At 37.0% G+C, this 24,202-nt stretch overlaps 1 long non-coding RNA gene and 1 pseudogene across 1 annotated transcript; one reads left to right on the forward strand and one right to left on the reverse strand.

Annotated features, from left to right (window-relative positions):
• Window positions 1–14,597: 14,597 nt before the first annotated feature.
• LOC127952227 (uncharacterized) lies at window positions 14,598–16,389 on the reverse strand. Its single transcript, XR_008152855.1, has 5 exons — window positions 15,862–16,389; window positions 15,703–15,773; window positions 15,556–15,613; window positions 15,375–15,456; window positions 14,598–14,836 (listed from the first exon to the last, which is right to left on the reverse strand). It is a non-coding gene; the product is annotated as an uncharacterized LOC127952227 (long non-coding RNA).
• A 2,137-nt stretch (window positions 16,390–18,526) lies between these two features.
• Window positions 18,527–21,288, forward strand: LOC127957192 (uncharacterized; annotated as a pseudogene).
• Window positions 21,289–24,202: the final 2,914 nt, after the last annotated feature.

The following is a 24,202-nucleotide window of genomic DNA, read 5'->3' on the forward strand; positions in this document are numbered from 1 at the left end:
AATAGATTTTTCAATGTACTTAGTTTCCTTCAGCTAGTCATTGCTTTCACTCATGTCACCAGCGTATGTATACATAAATCAATTCTCTGTCAATCAGAATGAATCAGAATTTGGTTAAATTTTAAATTATATGTAGCCTACCCTAAACTTCACAATCCTATTCCCATATTCGGTTGTAAAACTTTAGCGCATATGCAGATTAGTCAGCACGTTCAAAACCAGAGAAACCTAGCGCCGTGCGCATAACTGCTGTCAGAAAATCTGTATTAGAAATGTAGTTGTAGGATAATTCAGATTCCCCACTGATCATTTCGTGCAACGTAAACAAGCATACACTTGTGCACCACAGCACTGCGCATGTGAACTACCGTTTTAATGCGCCCGAGAAACTAGTCGGCTATGTTTCTCTTGGACAGATTTATGATGGCTTCACATGCCATCGGATATTCCCGTATTCCCACTTATAAAGTAGCGCTTGAACTTGTCACATTCAGTGCTTCGTTGTCGGAAAGAATAAAATGTAGCATCACACTGGTTGACGGCAACCGTAAACATTCACCGCGCTGGATAGTCAGCTTGCTGACGATTCTAGAAATTTTCCATTTCAAACACATGCTTTTTTCACTGTTTATAAACTTACAATATGCTTCAAATGATGGTAGTGTAGTTGCTGTGGAAATAAAAAATAAAGTGTAGCATTGACAGGAGTGATCATGCCCTATACATGTTTAAAGTTTATGGACACCCAACCTGGATACTTGAGTATAGGCTATCAAAATTATCTATGAGTTTCCCAGTAGTAAGTACTTCTGTCATAATAGGCTATAATAGCTACAACCGCTGTGTACATCCAATTTCTGATTAGGAAATTTACAATAATTCCAATCTGATTAAACAGATTATTTTGTGAATATTGGACCATGAGGCACAGAGTGTAACCTATAAACAGAAAAAAGGTATGAATTTATAAATATTAATAAAATAGATGTGCCAACAGATTAATATATTTATTTATTGCACTTTTTGACGCACCCTTCTTTTAAGCACAACACACACTGCTGAAGAATAAGCACATTTAAAGCAGATTTAACTGTAAAAATAGGTGTCATAGGGTGTCACGGAGTAACACCTATAGTACTTAATTAAATACGCATCCAGAGACTTGCAAAAGTTTCTTCAAATTACATGGGATTCCAAATCAGTTTCATTTGGGAGCTCTCACTGCATTCCACTGTCGGAGGACAGGACTGTAACCTGCTCTCTAGATGTCATCTTTAATGCATCAGCTCTTCAACATAACAGAACAACTATATTACAGATTTACACACTTCATGAAGTGCCTTTTAAAATAGTCACCCAAATGTCATTTTGTGGATCTGCTGTATTCACGTCAGTCTGCTCTAAATCTGCACCTTCATATATGAAAGTTAAAACACAAGGTTGTGGTAGTTTGAAGGGGAATTTCTGAAATACAAAGAAATTATAGTTATGCTCATGCTCAAACGAAACGAGATTTGGGATGTGGGACTGAACTGAATTCATACTTGCTCTATTAATGCTACATTACCACTTTACCACAGTTTAAAGTTTTGCACACTATTCCAAAACTAAACTCAATAAAGAATATCTTTCAGTGGTACTCTTTTTGGAGAAGATGTAAGTCCAGATATTAATTTAGCTTTGCTTGGATGTTCTGAACCTATGTCAGCAGTAACACATTCTCAGCTATTCTCAGTCTCTTTATGTTTGGCTTGGTGGTATCTAAAAGGGTGAATTCGGTGGATAAAGTCCACTTTACCACCTAGTTTCAATTAATGGTTGGCTGAAATGGTTTCTTCCCTCAGGCTCAAAAAGATTTGTTTTTCTAAGATCGATGCTTCTAAAAAAAAATATAAAATCTGGGGCCCCTTCCCTAAGAGTTGAAATTTGTTTTTCACTCAATTTTTAATGTCTTCTTCAGCTGGCACATGACATGTATTCTTCTTCTTCTTGCATCAAGAAAGATTGCAGACTTCATTACCGAGTTCATTGAGTTTGTAGATAGTGTGTCAATGGTCCATTTAAGAGATAGGTGGTTTCTTTTCTTTTTGTAAAGTACAGTATATTTTTTATGTACAATTCTATGTACAAGTTCCAAGATGGCGGCTTGTGTGAGGCGTGTGTGAAAAGCCTGTGTTTTCGCGCTCTTTTTAAGTTTTTTACTGTAAAGGAGATCAAATATTGTCTTTTAAGGCTGTTTTAAAGTTTGTGTTGGTCCTACATTTCCATTATAATTCCATCTCAAATCTACTCTTAAAATGTGTTCATATCCTCCACTGCTGTGGATCCCCATGGATGAAAGACCTTCTATCGCTGACAAGGGAAGAGTTGAATCTGTGCCGTATTTTTGGACTGTGGGTTTTTATGGGTTTTTGGGCTGTGACTTTTCTGGAGCCGGTTGGTGGAGGTACTATTATGAGGATTAAGATGTATGAGATGTGCATCGTCTTTCATGTGCTTTTCATTCAGAGTTGAACCCTGAGGTTTGCATTGCCTGTGGAAAAGTTGTCTCCTTATGTGATGTCCATCTGCAGTGACAGGAGAAACTAATAATCATATGGACTGGATTAATTACAGAACAATAAGAAATAATTGTACACAATTTGTAAAAAGCTCTAAATGTGATTATTATTTAAATATGATAAATTAGAATATTAGTGATCCGTTTAATTTCTGGAAACTGACCAAATCAGCTTCTGGTCAAAAAACCTCTACCAATCTACCTGATCATTTGAAAATAAATGAGAGCATAATTAAAGATAGAGAGAATATAGTAAATGATTTAATAAGCCACTTTATTTCTGCGGGAGTAACCCACAACTACAGTAATTTAAGGGAACAAGAAAACGTGGAAGTTACTGTCACGATTGGTGATACAAGAAACACGGAGAGATCCAAGTGCGGGTATGATATTTATTCAGGGGTAATCCAAAAGGGGTAAACAGTCCAGGCAGGGTCAAAACCAGAATATCCAATAAACATGAACAGACAAAACACAAGGCAGGATCAAGATTTAGGATTAGCATAAGACAAGGACTCCGTAACACATACTCAGACAGACCGGGTATAAATACACAGAAGGTGATGAGGGAACTGGAGACAGGTGGGGAATAATCAATTAACCCAAACAAGGAGGAAGGTGACCAAATAAGGGAACAGACAGTTAATAAGGTGACAGACACCGTGGGAAAGGAGGACATCTAGTGGAAACCCAGGGAACACAACCCAGACACTGTGACAGTTACTTCATGTTGTACCACTGTTTAGTTTTACTCCCATTTTAGCTATCAAATTTGGATATAAAAAAATCATCAGTGTCTGATAAAATAGAACCTTAAATTTAAGTAAAACATACAACTGATGGGCTCTGTTATAACTTAAACTTATAACAGAGCCCATCAGTTGTATGTTTTACTTAAATTTAATTTAAGATTAACAAATGTTAATCCATGGAAATTAAAAACGTGGAGACCCATCAGTTTTGGATAACTGTCGGCCAGTTAGTACTGTAGGTTGTCTGTGTTGGCAAAAGTATTTGAATCTTTTGTTAATTATCAGTTCTTAACTGAAAATAAGTGAAGCAGTTCTTAACTGAAAATTATTTTTTTAATTAATTTCAATCAGGATTTAGATCGGGTCATAGTACTAGCTATGCTGATTTCAAATGATATTGTTAAATGTTTGGATAGTAAACAACATTGTGCAGCATTTTTTGTAGATCTCTCTAAAGCATTTGACCCTGTACATCATAAAGTTTTATTACAGGGGCTAAGTTGTATAGGTTTTAGTGAAATGGCTCTAAATTGGTTCAATGATTATTTATTGGAAAGAACTCCATGTGTCTCAGTTGTAAATTTTATTTCAAATGAACAAAAAACTACAAAAGGTGTTCCACAGGGTTCTATTTTAGCACCAGTTTTATTTTCTATTTATATTAAAGCTGCGGTAGGGAACTTTTGATGCTCTAGCGGTTAATAAACAGAACTGCTTGCATCTTGCGGAAGAACATCGTAGCCGGAACTACTTCTCTCTGTTTATGTCTATGAAGAATCACAAAGGTACTGGGTTACTCCGCCGCGGTACCCCCGAAGCAATCTAAAATAGTCCGAATATAAATATTATTATAGGTGCACCCTAGTGATTCAGGACAAGCTAAAAACACAGTTTGGAAAATGGATTCATGGTGTACTCACTTATTATATACATTTTGTAAATTTTTAACACAAAAAAAGTTACGAACCGCATCTCTGATTGGTTGTTTCTTACCGGGAGCAGCGAATTTCTGCAAATGGCAATAGGACCACTGGGAGGAGCCAGAGGAGCTTGATTTTTTCACAGATTATCTGTCTCATATTCTACTGTGAGGACATAATGACAGGTTTCACAAATATGTAAAAAAAAAATACATTTTTACAAAAGTTACCTACTGCAGCTTTAAATGCATTCAGGATGATGGAATGTATCCTGCTGTAATGAGGCTCGCCTAAAATATTATATTGCATATTTTAATTCATTTTAATGTTATATTATATGTTTTATTAAATCACATTTAAATGTCACACCCAGTGTCTTCATACACGATGGCAGACAGCAGCAATGATGTTAACAAACACACAGGTTATATAAGTTAAGCTGCACATCTAACTTTTCTGATTGTGTTCTTATTGCTCTTTTACAGGTTCTTTCACAGTCTGAGAGGATATTTTACATAAAGGCAGGAGTTCTCGTCCTGCAGCTGTACTGCAACACTGACATTGTCATTTGCAAGCAAGGCAGGACACCCAGCATCAGACATTTTCCTTTTTACACAAGTAAACACCAATCCACTTCCCTCAGCAGATCATACAGAAGCTCTACCAGAGCAGCATAATTGATAACCTTCGAAAACCAAGTGGTCAATCCCTGGAGGAAGAGATACCCTGACTGCCACCATATGGTCAAGCTTTGGGTGAAGGCCAGAAGAAATAGCAGTGAAATCAGAAAAACTGAATCAATAGCAACACAGTAGAAACATTGGCTCTCTTTCCCATTGAACAGAACAAAATAAATGGCTTCCATTGTGGAAAAAAATAAATGGGTTCCATTTGTGTACAAAATTGCTCTTCTGTATAGCACCCCTACAGAATGTCTATTTTTTTTAACACACTCATATGAGAATGGCAAAACTGGGCATTTTGAGTAGTTTGGAAGCTGAACAGTGGATTCACAGGAACAGATTTTTTTTTCTGTTAGCTCATTTTGTTCAACTTTCTGCACTCCCAATGTCACAAAATGCCTGTGAGACGTTGTACCTGTATTCAAGTAATGTATTGACCAGCCCTCAGCACACATGGTTGAAATTTGCTTTGTTCAGCCACCATATGTTGTGTAACATGATATATGTAAATATCTATATGGTTTAGATTTTTGAATACATATATCACTTATATTGCTCTGAAAAGGCACTTTTCATCACTCCGGTTTGTTTATTTCCCCCAATAGCCATAAAAGAATACATTGTTCTATCTACAATACATTCATTTTTGCATAATTTGTCTTTGCAAAAGATTGAGTAGCTCTAATAACCCCCATGGGATAGACTCTGTTACATAAATCATTGATCCAAGCACATGCATTTTCCATAATTAATTCCCTTTAGCTCTCCAAGTGCAAACATGACATCACGCCACAATTAGTTCCAAAAGTGTGATCTGATGTATCAGTATTTAAAACATTATTTGAGTTAATGTCATGCTTGCCTTTCTCCGAATCCTGTGGTCTAGCAGCTGAAAGCATGAGTCCTCTGTGGCCTTATTCTCATATCATTGATTCCTTCTAGACTGGATGAAATGGCCTTGTATGAATCAGAAACCTTCCCTGACTCCCCTGCAATGAGACAAGAGCAACATCAATGTCCAAAAAGCACTAAAATGGAGATATTGTTCTTAATGCTCAGCCGACTAATCAATCTGTGAGACCATTGTTGATTCTTTGTGGCACAACAAGGAAGATGCGATTGATTTTATGCTTGTTATATGGCACAACAAAGAGATGATCCAGAAACAAAATTATTATTAATTTTATAATTATAATTCAATAGTTTTGCCTTGTTTATCAATCAGCCGTTCAGTCATTAGTACATGGTTATGAATATAATAAGGCCCAGTGCTTGGTGTGGTGCATAATTAACACATAATTTCCCAAATGAATTAATGAGCAGGGATTATTTAATAATTCAGACAGAAATGAAATTTCTGTTATTCGCAGAAAGAAAGAGAGGAGCAAATTGAGTACATTGAAGTTCAAACAAGGCTTGATGTACACTATTGTATATTGTACTAAAAAGCACTTTTGTGAATGTTTTTAAATTAGAGCCAATAAAAACAATTATAAGGCAACAAACAATAAAGAAGGCACTTTCAACGTGGCTTTAACATTTCAACACGTGAATTTATAATATAAATATCTGAATTGATGATAGCTGGTGGAGAGTGGCACAGGCCCTCCATTCTGAGGCATTAATTAGCCTTCGGGTGAAGGACACGCGCTCTTTAACTTGTAGAGAAATTATACAGTTAATGATGGTAAGCAAAGGATCATGATAGTGCACAATACAATTTTGAATATAGAAAATGGCTGCAAGCAGCAATCATCATGACTGAAGCAGCAATGGCTCTGACGTGGAAAATATGGACACCAGTGGCATATGTGTATCTTTCCAAATAATGTGGTTTTAAGTTTGATAAAATATCAAAAGTTCATGGTAGTTTCAATGTATATATATATATATATATATATATATATATATATATATATATATATATACATACATACACACACACACACACACACACACACACACACACACACACACACACACATATATATATATATATATATATATATATATCAGCCATTCAAAATAAAAGATAATCATTAGAAAACTTATACATTGTAGTGTGGAAAACCTTATATATTATGTGGACAACATTGATATTACAGACCATCATCTGTCCTTCAAATTGAGGCAGATACATTTTGTATACAAAAAAAATAAATAAATAATAAAATAAATAAAAACAAAACCTACATTTTGAAATTCTTGACACCAGGATTTGTAGGAAATCAATTAATGCAAACAAACACTAATGCAAATCTAGGCTACTCCCAAAATTGTCAGTTCACTTATAGTGCCACAAATTTGCAGTAAGTTACAAATTCAATAAACAGTTCCAAGTTTGTTTTCAATTCTTTAGGTACAATGAGTCTATTTAACAGCAGCATTCAATTAATACAAATAAATAGTTTTATAAAAATAAAATATACTTCATTGTGTGAATTACATATAGCCTACATGGATTCTTAAAGAGTAACTAAACCCTAAATCAACTTTTTTTTAGTTAATGATCTGTAAGAATGGGGCTTTATTAGTGCTGTTAATTGATTCAGTAACTTTTTTGACATTTGAGCATAAAGTGTTTTAATTCTACAATATATGGTGCAAAAACGTCTCGGTGCTGCCCTGTTCAGGTTGAATGGTGGCTATTGCAGTTGATTTTTCCTATTGGATGTTGCGGTGGCAAGTGACGTAAGCGGTGGCAGGTGACGTAGGCAGTTTCCAGCTCACCACGCCCCTTGCTACGAGCTACCACGCCCCTGGCAGTATAAAACCATCTTGTTCCGTCAAAATCACAGTGAGTGAGGAGTTGGAATTGCGAGTATTGAAAACAGGATTATAGCATCTATTTAGCATATCAATTATGTAGTTATTTAGATATTCAAGTTAGCATAGATTTATCTGTATTTAGTACAGTGGTCAGGATGGTACGTAGGTGTGTTGCTGGTTGTGACAGCACTGCTGGACTGCATAGTTTTCCAGCAGACTTTAAAATTAGGCGCCAGTGGTTGCATGCACTTGGCCTGGAAGACCGTGAGTTCCCGCCTAGAGCTGGAGTGTGCAAACTGCATTTTGCACGGGATTGCTTCTCCAATGCAATGGAGGTGGAGATGGGCTTCTCCACACAGCTCGCGCTGAAAAGCGACGCGATGCGGGAGTTAAGACCGCAGTTTGAGCCAGTTGATCGAATTGATATGAACAGACACCTCGACATCCTCCACTTCAGGTGAAGGTAGGTGAGAAGAGTCCTCTACTTCAAATGATCGCTCTGTTGCAAAGCTACTTGCGTCATTACAGTCACTCTCCATTTTAGCGTCTCTGACAGCAGCTGTCAATCAATCCGCCGCACTCGCTCAGCCCCGCCCTCGGTTCGTCCCCTCTATCGCCGCTGTGATCTGCCCACTTTTCAGCATTTTTCAAATATTGTCAGTGGGTGGAGTCAGGCTCTGACCAGGGGTTTAGTTACACTTTAAAGCTTCTAAAGTTATTCAGACAAGACCAATTGAGTGATTTGGTCATCAATACAGACAGACAGCAGCAGGTATTTTAGGCTGCTGTCACTTTAATTTCCAACTACCCACTGGGTTTACGAAGTGGGGATTTATTTTCTCATATTTCTTTGTGATTTAAAGGGTTAGTTCATCCAAAAATGAGTCAGTCTATTGTTCGTTATCTGGCTCAGCTCAGTGTTCATCTTCAGTTCTCTCTTCACAGCAGTTCAGTCAGTGTACTGTTTGAGCGCATGCATTACTCCGGGATATTGGTTTGTTTGAACTCGGAGGGAGTGTCAGCCACATTAAAAAAAGTGAACAGCTTAAAGGGGGGGTGAAATGCTCGTTTTCACTCAATATCCTGTTAATCTTGAGTACCTACAGAGTAGTACTGCATCCTTCATAACTCCAAAAAGTCTTTAGTTTTATTATATTCATAAGAGAAAGATAGTCTGTACCGATTTTTCCCGGAAAAACTCTACTGGCTGGAGGCATGAAGTGTGGGCAGAGCTAAAGAATCATGAGCGTGAGTAGGCTTTTGCCTTGAGAGCGAAGCTGTGACAATACTGTGTGGACAAAACCAACCAAAACAAACCATGGCTAACAGTCAGATTCAGCGTATATTTATGATCCAGAATCAGATCCAGAGGCTGAAATTTAACAAGAGCAGCATCAGCAACAACGTCTCTATGTGGTATGTACTGAAACTGTATATATTTGCTTAGCGGTTTTGGAAAATGACTAAGTTCCACTTTGTCGTCTTTTTTTTTTTAAGCTGTACATGTAGAAAGTGCAGTTTGATGACAACATCGCATGTTGTTTACTTGATGTGCTTACCCGCTGATAGCTAAGTTAAGAACACAGAGATATTTGAAGCAGTTTTGACTGCATTATCCTTAAGAAATAAACGATGTGCAAATCCGGCGTCAAACTGGGCCTTGTTTGTAAAACAAGCATCTTCGAAATGCAGGGGAACAAACACAAACACTTGCACAACTCCGTTGATGCTCTGTAAAAATAAACTCCATCCACTGGATCCTTAATGCTGTTTCTCTTTTGGTAATCTGTGCAGGGTTGTCTTGCCCTGGCAACCAAAAACACACTCCTTTTGTGACATTTCGCAACGCTCTCGCTTTGATCAGTGAACATCTGTTGTGCTCTCAGTGCTGTGCTCTACTGGAGCGTGTGCTCTACTGGCAGACGTTCCCTCAGGACCCATATAAGGAAATTCCGCTCCATCTAACGTCACACAGAGCCATACTCGAAAAAACTTTCCAAGACTTGTGACAAACCGGAAGGAGTATTTTTGGAACAGAAATACTCCTTCAAACGTAAAACTTAATTTTTGAAACTTTGTCCATGTTTAGCATGGGAATCCAACTCTTTAACAGTGTAAAAAACTCAGTATGCATGAAATAGCATTTCACCCCCCCTTTAAGTCATTTGTGGATTAATGCGTATTAGAGATGCGAACCGTTTAAAACGATTCCGTTCGATTTGGTGAACTGAATGATTCGTTTGCGAAACATGTACACACAGTTTCAATGGAGGGACTGAGAGCTCTCGGACTAAATCTAAAATATCTTAAACTGTGTTCCGAAGATAAAAGAAGGTCTTACATGTTTGGAACAGCATAATGGTGAGCTATTAATGCCATAATTTTCATTTTTGGGTGAACTAACCGGCTATATTTACAACCTGCTATGTACATGAAACAACAAATTATATCAAGTTAATATCAAATATCATTAGATTTGAATGCTATCGTTCAAAAGAAGACGACGTCACGCATTCCATTACCAACCCCCCCCCCCATTCCGCGCGAGCGTTTATGACGTCACAAGCTATTACAGTATATAAAGGCACGAAAAAAATCACTTGCTCATTTTATGGGTTGAAGTGTCAGAGTATCTGATAGCGACTATTAGCGAGTGGTAATTCGTAATTGATTTTATCATGGGACTGCTTTCAAGACTAAAAAAAGCGGCTGGTTTGGAGTGTGTACGCGATCCCGGTGTACAAACTGAAGACTCCCGCAACAGCTCAGAGAACCGTCACCCTGATCACCCTGATGCTGTTGACACTGATGGAGGGAGAAATGAGAAGAAGACCAAGAACTTCTGGAAGTGGCCCGCTCTTCACGTTCCTTGCTGCAGAGCTGGAACATATGACCTGGTCAAAACTGAGAAGAAATGCGGGATAGAGGCGGAAATAAATCGGAGATATAGCAATGGTACAAGCACATCAATATCATGATGCAAATATCGATAAACTACATCAATTACAGGAACTTCTGTTGTTCTTCCTTTAAGAAAAAAAACACACTTTCCCATCCCTATCGTCCAAAACAGTACTGCCATTATCACACCAAACATTTTAAAAGAACAGTTTAAACATCAGAAACTGAATTAAAGATTTTTCTCCTGAACTTTATTAGATGTCACTACCGGAAATAAATTGGTCAACATTGTTTAGATAAGTTTAGGATAGCAATTCAAAAGTGCCCCAAAACGAAGAACTACAAGAATTTCAGTATTTACCAGTTAATATTTTACTTATATTATTTTTTATTGAATTCATATTATAGCTCCAGCTCTTGAAGTCCTCCCCGCTGTTGAAGAACAGCAGAAACAGGATGTCCTGGACAAGGGTAAGAATAAGAAATCCATAAGAATTAGAAAAGGTTATTATAAATTATAAAATCAATCAAATACATATTTAAAAATGTATTTCATAAGGACAGTTGTTTTTCTGTTAATAGGCCAGAGTGTACACGAACCCTCTGTACTTTCCCCCATCATGGCAGAGAACCGTCAACCTAATTCACCTGATGAGGCTCCTGCTGGAGCTGCTGAGACTGATGGAGAGAGAACGGAGAAGAAGAAGAGCTTCTGGAAGTGGCCCACTCTTCACTTTCCTTGCTGCAGAGCTGGAACATATGACCTGGTCAAAATTGAGAAGAAATGCGGGATAGAGGCGGAAAAATATCAGGGACATAGCGATGGTACAATCACATCAACATGTCATGATGATGCAAATATTGATAGACGACAAATTCTTCAGTTACAGGAACTTCTGTTATTCTTCCTTTTCATTCAGAAAAAAAAAAAAAAACACTGCTAACTTTATCACACTAAAGATTTTAGAGTGACAATATAAATATTTTAAGTAACATTTTTTAGGATATCAATTCAAAAGTGCCCTAAATGAAGAACCGTATTAATTGGAGTATGAAATATTTTAATGATTTATTTGATTTCATTCATATTATAGCTCCAGCTGAAGACATACTCTCAAGGTCAGACAGCCATCATCCTAATTCACCTGATGAGGAACCTGCTGGAGCTGCTGAGACTGATGGAGAGAGAATGGAGGAAGTCCTCCTCACTGCTGAGGAACGGCTTGTGCAGGACATCCTGGACAAGGGTACGAATAAGAAATCTATGAAAATTAGAAAATGTAATAAAAAAACATTATTATATATACAATATAATATAAAGTTGCATTTCATACTAACCACAATTGTTTGTCTGTTATTAGGCCACTTTTGCAAGTATACAGTCGGCTGCAAGTTGGGTGAAGGAGGATGTGGTAGTGTTTATGAATGGACTCGCTGCAAGGATGGACTTCAGGTTTATATTTTCTTCACTTCAAAACTTTGCACATGTGTTCAGGAATGATGATTGGAGTGATATCAACTATCTGCACATGCTAATTGTTCATTCTTTGTTTTGTTGATTAGGTGGCAGTGAAATGTTCAAGCAAGACGCCAAACATGCCATCTATCAAAGTGGTGAGTAGGCTGCGCTCTCTATGTTATTGCCTCTTAGACACTGTTTTCAGTTTATCACATCTTATATTAATGTTCATCACAGACTACAAATGAGCTTTCTGTAGGCAACTTGTTTTGATTTGTGAACTAAGTTATTATTTGGGAAACAGCCTCCATCTAATCATCGTATCTTCCTTCTTTTAGCCTGGTCATCCCAAACGCCTTCCCATTGAGATTGGCCTGTTGCTCATGGCCAATAAGGGCCCCAGCGTTCCTCAGATCATTCAGTTGCTTGACTGGGAGGATGACGCAGACCACTACGTGATGGTCATGGAGCGCCCCATTCCTTGCGTGGACTTGTTTAGTTTTGTGGAGAACCATGGAGGAAGCCTTGATGAGGGGACGGCACGAAATATTATGCGGCAGGTCACTGATGCCGCTAAAACTTGCTGTAAGCGTGGCATCTTCCATCGTGATTTCAAACTGGAGAACCTTCTGGTGAATGAGGACACCATGGAAGTCAAATTAATTGACTTCGGGTGCGGTGCGCTCATGAAGAAATCTGCCTTCAAAGTCTTCCATGGTATGTGTTATGAACTGCTTGGTTAGTATCTCACAGAAACATATATTTACTCAACATGCTGTGATAATGTATTAAACATCAGGCATCTTTCCTGCAGGCACAAGAGTGTACTGTCCTCCCGAGTTCTACATGAAGGGCAGGTACCACGCAAAACCAACGACAGTGTGGACTCTAGGGTTCATCCTGTATGAAATGCTGTGTGGAGAAGCTCCTACATCCTACGACCGAAGCATGATCACTGTGAAGCTCTGGACCAGACCCGGCTTGTCAAAAGGTGAGATCTTCATCAGACAACAAAGAACTCTAAATCATACAAAAAAGACCAATAGCTTCAAAGAGATCAGGTGTAATGTATAAACGTATGATCAAATGTCTTTCTCGTCTTTTTGCACAGAATGCTGCCAGATGATTTGCGATTGTCTGCAGCCCAAGCCAGGGAAGAGACTCAGTCTGGACAAGATGCATCTCCATGACTGGTTTAAGGTACAGAGTCTAAGATTAGCTAAGCTTTTTCTTGGTTTAGTTTGATCTTCGGTCATCGTGAACTTTTAGTACATTTTTTCCTAAATGTAATGAATTTAGACAAATAATGCTGATTTATCTTTTTGTTTCAGGTCACGGAGTAAGACACAAAGAACCTCAGAAACAACTCTTGTCACGGCCACCCTGTTGTTTTCTGTCTTCAGTCAGCTTTGCGTCTCGGAGGCTGACAAGATTGGCCTTTCCATCAGTTCATTCAGGCTTTAGCGTCTTGCAGCCCTGCAAGTCCTGGAGGCGTCTGGTGCCTTGACTTGAAGCAACAATACTATATATAAATAGCACTGTTGTTTGGGGATCTGTAAATAATAGTTATTCTTTTATTAGTATTCATTTATTTATTACAAGGAACTTTTTTCTTAAGAAAATGTATAAGATATTTTTTAAAGAAAATGTATAATAAAAGTATATTTGTTTTATATTGTGCTGTTCACTTGTAGATTTTCACAGTGCATTAACCTGCTGTACTTTAGGCTCCTGGGGGTGTATTACAGAAAGATCCTAACTTTAAAATCTTATCTTCTATATGTTTGGTAACCATGTTCATTTCAGTTTGGGCCACATATAAGCCATCACAGAACAGCATTTGCTAAGTGTATTATCTTATTTTAACTACAGATAGGAAGAAACCTCCTAACATTATATTACAGTTAGCACAATACTGCAACCAGCATTACAGACACATAGCTAAACCTATCCTTACAGTAATGCAGTTGCAGATATAAAAAATCCTAATTCTGAATTAAAAGCTAAGATAAGAAACTTTCTGTAATGCACCCCCTGCAAAAGTCATTTGGCATTTTTCCTCAGATTATTGTGTTGTCCATGTGTACATATGTTCCGTAAAAGTTTAGACATTATATTCACAAGATTAGTCATTGTGTGTCACACTCAAATATATCAATCTAAACCTCCACAAACATTAAACAAAATTCTGAATTATTGAGCTCACTTTTGCAAACTGAATTTTGTGCCAAATCAGAAGTGGCCTAGAACAAGTTGGAAAATGGTGGAAATTTGCAGAAAAAATCATTAGTGTTTTAAACCAGTAAACACACGATGCATTTCAATTCATGGAAAACCGTTGGTCATCTCACTTATTCCATGGTCTTTTGCCAAGTTATAGACAAATGAAAACTAGTTTTGTTATTTGCAGCTCAATATTTGACCGAATGTGTTAAAAATGGCGGTTATTTTCGTCAGTTAAGGCTCGTCTAGCAATCTGCTTGCTTCAAATTAAACACAGATGAAATAATGCGGTAAGATCACATTTATTTGAATGAACTATAGCACTTCTTTGAATTATTCTTTCGTCTGATTGCGAGAGAGAAAGATTACAGTGTGTGTGTGTGTGTGTGTGTGAGAGAGACTTACCTGTATATCCATCTCTTGTGATTTTAGTTACCTAACAGAAATTTTCACCAGCGATGACCAGTTCATGTTGGTCTCATAGTCACAGCAACGTATTTTGAGTGGGGGGGGGGGTGTTGGTTCACGTGATGATTAAACCTCAGGGACAAGGAAGAGTAAATTCACGTCTGTAGAGTAGAACACAGGAGAAGAAGGTTCAATACTCTTTTTAGTTTATTAGGTAATTTTTGCTTATTAGTATGGTTGAACTGGATCATCAAAGGTCAGCAGGAAAGATATTGCAGGTTTGTATCATATTCTAAGTTTGCATTTCACTGATTTTATACATTTTGATGAATACTAAATCTGTTTTTTTTTACTAATGGGACGAATTATATATATATATATATATATATATATATATATATATATATATATACATACATATATATATATACATATACATATATACGTACGACACCTCAACTTTATGAAAACTTATTAAATTAATGCTTAATGTAACACAAAATTTGTTCACAAGACAGACATGCAAGAAACAACTAATGTAACTTACGGTAATGATATTGCTATTTTAGATTTGTGTTTGATTTGATATCAAATTTAATCTGTGAGAAATGTTTCAATCGTCTAGGTACGCACAGCATAAAAAAATCATTATTACATTATATTATTTTATGAAATGCATACAGTTAATGCAGTACATACAGATAAAACACTGCTTTCGGTGTTTTCCTTGTTAAAAACCAACTTCCCCTAAACCTCCGCTTCGAGTGAAGAAAATATCTCTCTGAGGAAAGTGTAGGAGCACATAACATATTAATTTCCCTATAAATCAATCTAATGTTATAAAATAGACATTTTAAATGAGGTAAAACGCTTAACTTACTTCTGGTCTCTGCCTTCTCTGAGCAGCCTCCGCGTCTGCAGTGCACCGCAGTACAAATCTGTGAGAGACGGTTAGGCTCGTTAGGCGCGCACAGCATTTAAATATCATCATAAAGTAAAATACATGTAAACGAGGTAAAAGACTTACTTATGGTGTTTTCCTTTGATAAAACCAAAGTCCCCGTCTTCTCCCCATCGTGAGTGAAATAAAATATCTCTCTTGAGAAAATTTTTTGGAAAACATCACATAAATATCGCTATAAATCAATATAACGTTACATATTTTAAATGAGATAAAAACACTTACTTTAGCGATTGAAACGAAATGTCGTTGAGAAAAGTTTATGTGCACAGCAAATAAATATAGTTATAAAACGATATATTATAAAACACATTTTATGAATAAGATTAAACACTTTATTTCGCCGTTTTCCATCCTCATATGCGCCGCATCGCGAGCAAAGAAAATGGTGTCTGTGAAAAAATATTTCAGATGGGTCATGCGCGCCCACACGAGTCCCGGATGTGACTTATAACACTCAACAGTGTTAATAAAGGTAACTCTGCGTATTTATACCGCCAGAGGGGGCTGTTTACACTAGCTAGTGTTAATTCAACACCACTTTAACACTTTACTCTAAAAGTACCAACACTAGGATTTCAAAACTGGAGATTTTGCTGTGCAGAAGATTATTCAGCAGACCACATTTACAAATTATGACAAAGGCTCTATCCGTCTTAGAAAAGGCACGCATAAGTAGCTGCTACCCCAGAGGATTTTGTACCCTGTAACTTGAAAAGTACTTCTTAGTACCCCACAGGAAGTGTAAACTTTGACTTGAATAAGGTACTTTTTTGTACCCTACCGGATGTGTACCCAAAAGGTACTTCTAAGTACCCAAATGGGAAGATGATAGGACCTTTAATGGTACATTTGTGAATGTTGTACCTTAACTATTACTTTATATGACAATGTACCTTTTCAAAGGGTACATATATGTACCTTTCACCATGCATATTTCATTGTGTACCCTATTTCGTTGGAAAGGTACTTTTTGGTACTCAGCTGGATACATGTTTGTTCCTTTGCTGGCACATTTGTGAAATTTGTACCTTAAAGTACTTAATTGTACCCTCACTGTACCTTTATTTCTGAGAGTGTACTATTACTACCACTATTACTAATATAAATTAATTATGTCCAGCTGGTTCATCTCACTGGTCAGTTTTTTTGTTGTTGTTGTTAAACCACACACTAGGCAGGCAGAATTTTATTTATGTAATTTTTTTATTTTATTTTTGGTTCTAGTGGTGATGAGTTTACAAAATTAACAGGATTCATGCTCTGATGAGCATGTGCTCACTACATTTCACAAAAATGTACCAAATCTATTTGCATTTGCATTAAAGTGTTGAATGAGAGATTGACAGTCTAAATTCCACCATGGGGGAAATACAGACCAAAAATCAACATTTATTCAATATCTGTCTTTTCAACACTGTAAAGCATTGAATTATCAACCAACCTAACAACCAACTAACCTCAACCAAAATGATGATTCTGATGGATTTCAACATTGAATCAATGTCTCCTTGCTATCTGGATCCACTGTGTGACCGTCTCTCTCTCTCTCTCTCTCTCTCACACACACACACACACACACACAAACACATATGCGCGCCCACACATAAACTCTGCATTTGATCAGTCAGCAAATCCTTCAACTAATAACATTTTTACAGTAGGTGATTCAGAAGTGCCAGATTGTTGTAGCAAAGTCAGAATAACCTCCTCTGCTAGGATCATAAAATGGTTGTCCATAAAATGCGTTGCTGTAGGCTACTGTTGTAAGTAATCTTAAAGATTCCTAAATGCATCTACCTTTAGAAAGGCCAAATAAAGTGCTTTTGCATAGATACACACAGCATCTCCCTGACATGGCTGCATTCTTCATCACTAACTGTGGTTACTGAAACCACACCTTCTTTCTTATCGTGAACATTTGGGCGGCACTACGCAAATATTTCCACATAGTGATGTAGACATGTGGGGGCGTGTTTAAACAAGGCGTTTTTAAGAGGGCATGGCAGTCTTAAATTTTACAAAGAATATATCTTTGAATTTGAGAATTTAGTCTTTGCAGCTTTACATATATTCATTGAGCAACAAGAGCTTGTAACACTCCAAAGAGAATGGAAAAATTAAATTAAGAAGGGAATTTCAACATGTCTTCAACATTTCATCAGGTGAATATATAAAGTATTATAATATAAATATCTGAATTGATGATAGCTGGTGGAGAGTGGCACAGGCCCTCCATACTGAGGCATTAATTAGCCTTAGGACACAGGCTCTTTAACTTGTAGATAAATGATAGTTAATGATGGTAATCAAAGGTTCATGATAGTGCGCATTAATTTTTTTATATATATGTATAAAAATATGGCTGCAAGCAGCAATCATCATAGTTGAAGCACCAATGGCTCAGATGGAAAATATGGACACCAGTGGCTTATGTGCTATGTAAAAAAAAAGTTACATAACAATATAGCCTTCAATTACATATTAATACAGACAGACAGCAGCAGGTATTTTAGGCTGCTGTCACTTTAATTTCCAACTATCCATTGCATTTACGAAGTGGGGAGTTATTTTCTCATATTTTTGTGCTTTATAGTTTCATGTATAAAACGGCTATATTTACAACCCGCGATGTACACGATACAACAAATTATATCAAGTTAATATCAAATATCATTAGATTTGAATGCTATCGTTCGAAAGGAGACGACGTCACGCATTCCACCCCCCCCCCCCCCCCCCTTCATTCTGCGCTAGCGTTTATGACGTCACAGACTTATTACAGTATATAAAGGCGCGAAAAAGTCATTTGCTCATTTTATGGGTTGAAGTGTAAGAGGAGTATCTGATAGCGACAATTAGCGAGTGGTAATTCGTAATTGATTTTATCATGGGACTGCTTTCAAGACTAAAAAAAGCGGCTGGTTTGGAGTGTGTACGCGATCCCGGTGTACAAACCAAAGACTCCCTCAACAGCTCAGAGAACCGTCACCCTGATCACCCTGATGCTGTTGACACTGATGGAGGGAGAAATGAGAAGAAGACCAAGAACTTCTGGAAGTGGCCCGCTCTTCACGTTCCTTGCTGCAGAGCTGGAACATATGACCTGGTCAAAACTGAGAAGAAATGCGGGATAGAGGCGGAAATAAATCGGAGATATAGCAATGGTACAAGCACATCAATATCATAATGCAAATATCGATAAACTACATCAATTACAGTAACTTCTGTTGTTCTTCCTTTAAGAAAAAAAAAAACACTTTCCCATCCCTATCGTCCAAAACAGTACTAACATTATCACACCAAACATTTCAAAATAACAGTTTAAACATCAGAAACTGAATTAAAGATTTTTCTCCTAAACTTTATTAGATGTCACTACCAGAAATAAATTGGTCAACATTGTTTAGATAAGTTTAGGATTGCAATTCAAAAGTGCCCCAAAACGAAGAACTACAAGAATTTCAGTATTTACCAGTTAATATTTTACTTATATTATTTTTTATTGAATTCATATTATAGCTCCAGCTCTTGAAGTCCTCCCCGCTGTTGAGGAACAGCAGAAACAGGATGTCCTGGACAAGGGTAAGAATAAGAAAACCATAAGAATTAGAAAAAGTTATTATAAATTATAAAATCAATCAAATACATATTTAAAAATGTATTTCATAAGGACAGTTGTTTTTCTGTTAATAGGCCAGTGTGTACACGAACCCTCTGTACTTTCCCCCATCACGCCAGAGAACCGTCAACCTAATCCACCTGATGAGGCTCCTGCTGGAGCTGCTGAGACTGATGGAGAGAGAACGGAGAAGAAGAAGAGCTTCTGGAAGTGGCCCACTCTTCACTTTCCTTGCTGCAGAGCTGGAACATATGACCTGGTCAAAATTGAGAAGAAATGCGGGATAGAGGCTGAAAAATATCAGGGACATAGCGATGGTACAATCACATCAACATGTCATGATGATGCAAATATTGATAGACGACTAATTCTTCAGTTACAGGAACTTCTGTTATTCTTCCTTTTCATTCAGAAAAAAAAAACACTGCTAACTTTATCACACCAAAGATTTTAGAGTGACAATATAAATATTTTAAGTAACATTTCTTAGGATATCAATTCAAAAGTGCCCTAAATAAAGAATAGTATTAATTGGAGTATGAAATATTTTAATGATTTATTTGATTTCATTCATATTATAGCTCCAGCTGAAGACATACTCTCAAGGTCAGACAGCCATCATCCTAATCCACCTGATGAGGAGCCTGCTGGAGCTGCTGAGACTGATGGAGAGAGAACGGAGGAAGTCCTCCTCACTGCTGAGGAACGGCTTGTGCAGGACATCCTGGACAAGGGTACGAATAAGAAATCTATGAGAATTAGAAAATGTAATAAAAAAACATTATTATATATACAATATAATATAAAGTTGCATTTCATACTAACCACAATTGTTTGTCTGTTATTAGGCCACATTTGCAAGTATACAGTCGGCTGCAAGTTGGGTGAAGGAGGATGTGGTAGTGTTTATGAAGGGACTCGCTGCAAGGATGGACTTCAGGTTTATATTTTCTTCACTTCAAAACTTTGCACATCTGTTCAGGAATGATGATTGGAGTGATATCAACTATCTGCACATGCTAATTGTTCATTCTTTGTTTTGTTGATTAGGTGGCAGTGAAATGTTCAAGCAAGACGCCAAACATGCCATCTATCAAAGTGGTGAGTAGGCTGCGCTCTCTATGTTATTGCCTCTTAGACACTGTTTTCAGTTTATCACATCTTATATTAATGTTCATCACAGACTACAAATGAGCTTTCTGTAGGCAATTTGTTTTGATTTGTGAACTAAATTATTATTTGGGAAACGGCCTCCATCTAATCATCGTATCTTCCTTCTTTTAGCCTGGTCATCCCAAACGCCTTCCCATTGAGATTGGCCTGTTGCTCATGGCCAATAAGGGCCCCAGCGTTCCTCAGATCATTCAGTTGCTTGACTGGGAGGATGACGCAGACCACTACGTGATGGTCATGGAGCGCCCCATTCCTTGCGTGGACTTGTTTAGTTTTGTGGAGAACCATGGAGGAAGCCTTGATGAGGGGACGGCACGAAATATTATGCGGCAGGTCACTGATGCCGCTAAAACTTGCTGTAAGCGTGGCATCTTCCATCGTGATTTCAAACTGGAGAACCTTCTGGTGAATGAGGACACCATGGAGGTCAAATTAATCGACTTCGGGTGCGGTGCGCTCATGAAGAAATCTGCCTTCAAAGTCTTCCATGGTATGTGTTATGAACTGCTTGGTTAGTATCTCACAGAAACATATATTTACTCAACATGCTGTGATAATGTATTAAACATCAGGCATCTTTCCTGCAGGCACAAGAGTGTACTGTCCTCCCGAGTTCTACATGAAGGGCAGGTACCACGCAAAACCAACAACAGTGTGGACTCTAGGGTTCATCCTGTATGAAATGCTGTGTGGAGAAGCTCCTACATCCTACGACCGAAGCATGATCACTGTGAAGCTCTGGACCAGACCCGGCTTGTCAAAAGGTGAGATCTTCATCAGACAACAAAGAACTCTAAATCATACAAAAAAGTCCAATAGCTTCAAAGAGATCAGGTGTAATGTATAAACGTATGATCAAATGTCTTTCTCGTCTTTTTGCACAGAATGCTGCCAGATGATTTGCGATTGTCTGCAGCCCAAGCCAGGGAAGAGACTCAGTCTGGACAAGATGCATCTCCATGACTGGTTTAAGGTACAGAGTCTAAGATTAGCTAAGCTTTTTCTTGGTTTAGTTTGATCTTCGGTCATCGTGAACTTTTAGTACATTTTTCTCTAAATGTAATGAATTTAGACAAATAATGCTGATTTATCTTTTTGTTTCAGGTCACGGAGTAAGACACAAAGAACCTCAGAAACAACTCTTGTCACGGCCACCCTGTTGTTTTCTGTCTTCAGTCAGCTTTGCGTCTCGGAGGCTGACAAGATTGGCCTTTCCATCAGTTCATTCAGGCTTTGGCGTCTTGCAGCCCTGCAAGTCCTGGAGGCGTCTGGTGCCTTGACTTGAATCAACAATACTATATATAAATAGCATTGTTGTTTGGGGATCTGTAAATAATAGTTTTTTTTTTATTAGTATTCATTTATTTAATACAAGGAACTTTGTACGAAAATGTATATTTGTTTAAAGAAAATGTATAAAGAGTTTAGTAAGAAGATGTATAATTAAAGTAGATATTATTTATATTGTGCTGTTCACTTGTAGAGTTTCACAGTGTATTAAGCTGCTGTACTTTAGACTCCTGGGGTGTATTACAGAAAGATCCTCAGATGGTTTGGTAACCATGTTAATTTCAGTCTGGACCACATTTAGGACAAAATCTATTACAGAACAGTATTTTTCCTAAGTGTATATTATCTTATCTTAAATTTCAATAAGAAGAAACCTCCTAACATGATAATACAGTTAGCACAATAATGCACCCAGCATTACAGACAACAACAAAGCTCACGGAGCATTACCAGTGTTCTGTCGATTTGTCCTGCCCTGTCAGATTTTGCTACCTCCCATTAAAACAGTTGGTTGTACAATTCGACAACGAAAAATGCTACCTGTAAAGTTATGTTTATTAATGTGTACACTTACCACCAAAAAAATAAAAATAATAAATATACCTGAGATTGTTTTATTAAAGTCTATACCAACCCCAACGCTAAACCTACACTTACAGTAATGCATATATATATATATATATATTAAGATAAGAAACTTTCTATAACGCGCTCATTTTGCCATGTTTCCTCAGATTATTGTGTTGTCCTTGTGTACGTTACGTAAAAGTTTTGACATTATATTCACAAGATTAGTCACTGTGTCACACTCAAATATATCAGTCTAAATCTCCACAAACATTAAAACAAACATTAAACAAAAATCTGAATTATTGAGCTCACTTTTGCAAACTTAATTGTGTGCCAAATCAGAAGTGGCCTAGAACAAGTGGGAAAATGGTGGAAATTTGCAGAAAAAATCATTAGTGTTTTAAACGCACGATGTGGAGGCAAAGAACCCCCTGCAAAGTGCATTTTAATTCATGGCAAACCGTTGATAATCTCGCTTATTCCATGGTCTTTTGCCAAGTTATAGACAAATTAAAACTATATTGTTGTTTGCAGCTCAATATTTGACCGAATGAGTAAAATGACGGTTATTTTCGTCAGTTAAGGATCGTTAGCATTCTGCCCGCTTCAAAGCAAAAACAGAGATGAAATAATACAGTAAGATCATATTTGAATTCATTTTCGATCATCTGATCGCGAGAGAGAAAGATGACAGTTGTGTGTGTATGTGTGTGTGTGAGACGTACCTGTGTCTGTGCGTCTCTCTCTACAAACAATGAAGTTGTGATTTTAGCAACTTAAACATAAATATAACCAGCGTTGACCAGTTCACGTTGGTCTCATTACCACGGCAACGTATTTTCAGCGGGGGAGGGGATTGAGGTCACGTGACGAAATTGGTACACACACACTTGACTTACTTTTCACCCAAGTAGCGATAGGATATATTTTGTGGCTGATGTGGCTTATAAACACGCTAACAATGAAACACAAACTACGATCGTTTTACACTTAAAGAAAGTGGAAATCTAAAGGTCTATTTATAGCCTGTTTGTGTTACAATGCGGGTAAAACATATTTTCCTTACTCATATGATATTGTCAATAAATGTTCAAAGTTTAATATAAGTGAATTTGTAATTGTACTGTTTTGTTGTATAGCCTTTTAAAATTATTAATAATTATATTTTTTGTCAATTTGAGTAGAATTTTTACGTCAGGAAAATATGAATATAGAGTAGCCTATATTAGTAAAATTAATAAATATTGATATATCTTTTGTACAAGAAACCCACTCATGTACAGAAAATAAAACTGATTGGCAAAGAAAATGGGATGGGACTGTCATAAAAAGTAGTAGTAGCCATTCTTTTTTTCAGTGTCATTTGTAACTTTATCTTATGAGGTAGATAGAGTTGTTGCAGGAAGATTAATTAAAAATATTGCAAAATATGACAGAAAAACAATATTTCTGATCAATGTAAATTCTTCATGTTTTTGCAAAAGAAAGAATCCTGTTTCTAGAAAAATTGGCTAGTACATTGTTAGGATGTGATTAGATTTTATTTATTTTTTTTAGCTGGAGATTTGAATTATACAATCAATAATTTAGAACAAATCATGTTGAACCACATACAGGTGCATCTCAATAAATTAGAATGTTGTGGAAAAGTTCATTTATTTCAGTAATTCAACTCAAATTGTGAAACTTGTGTATTAAATAAATTCAATGCACACAGACTGAAGCAGTTTAATTCTTTGGTTCTTTTAATTGTGAAGATTTTGGTTCACATTTAACAAAAACCCACTGATTCACTATAGAATACTTCATAAGACCAATAATAATTTTTTTTGGGGGGGGGGGGGGGGTTGTTGGCTTTCTGGAAAGTATGTTAATTTACTGTACATTTACTCAATACTTGGTAGGGGCTCC

The sequence above is a fragment of the Carassius gibelio genome, chromosome A3, assembly GCF_023724105.1.
Source record: "Carassius gibelio isolate Cgi1373 ecotype wild population from Czech Republic chromosome A3, carGib1.2-hapl.c, whole genome shotgun sequence".
In the NCBI taxonomy this organism is placed as follows: domain Eukaryota; kingdom Metazoa; phylum Chordata; class Actinopteri; order Cypriniformes; family Cyprinidae; genus Carassius; species Carassius gibelio.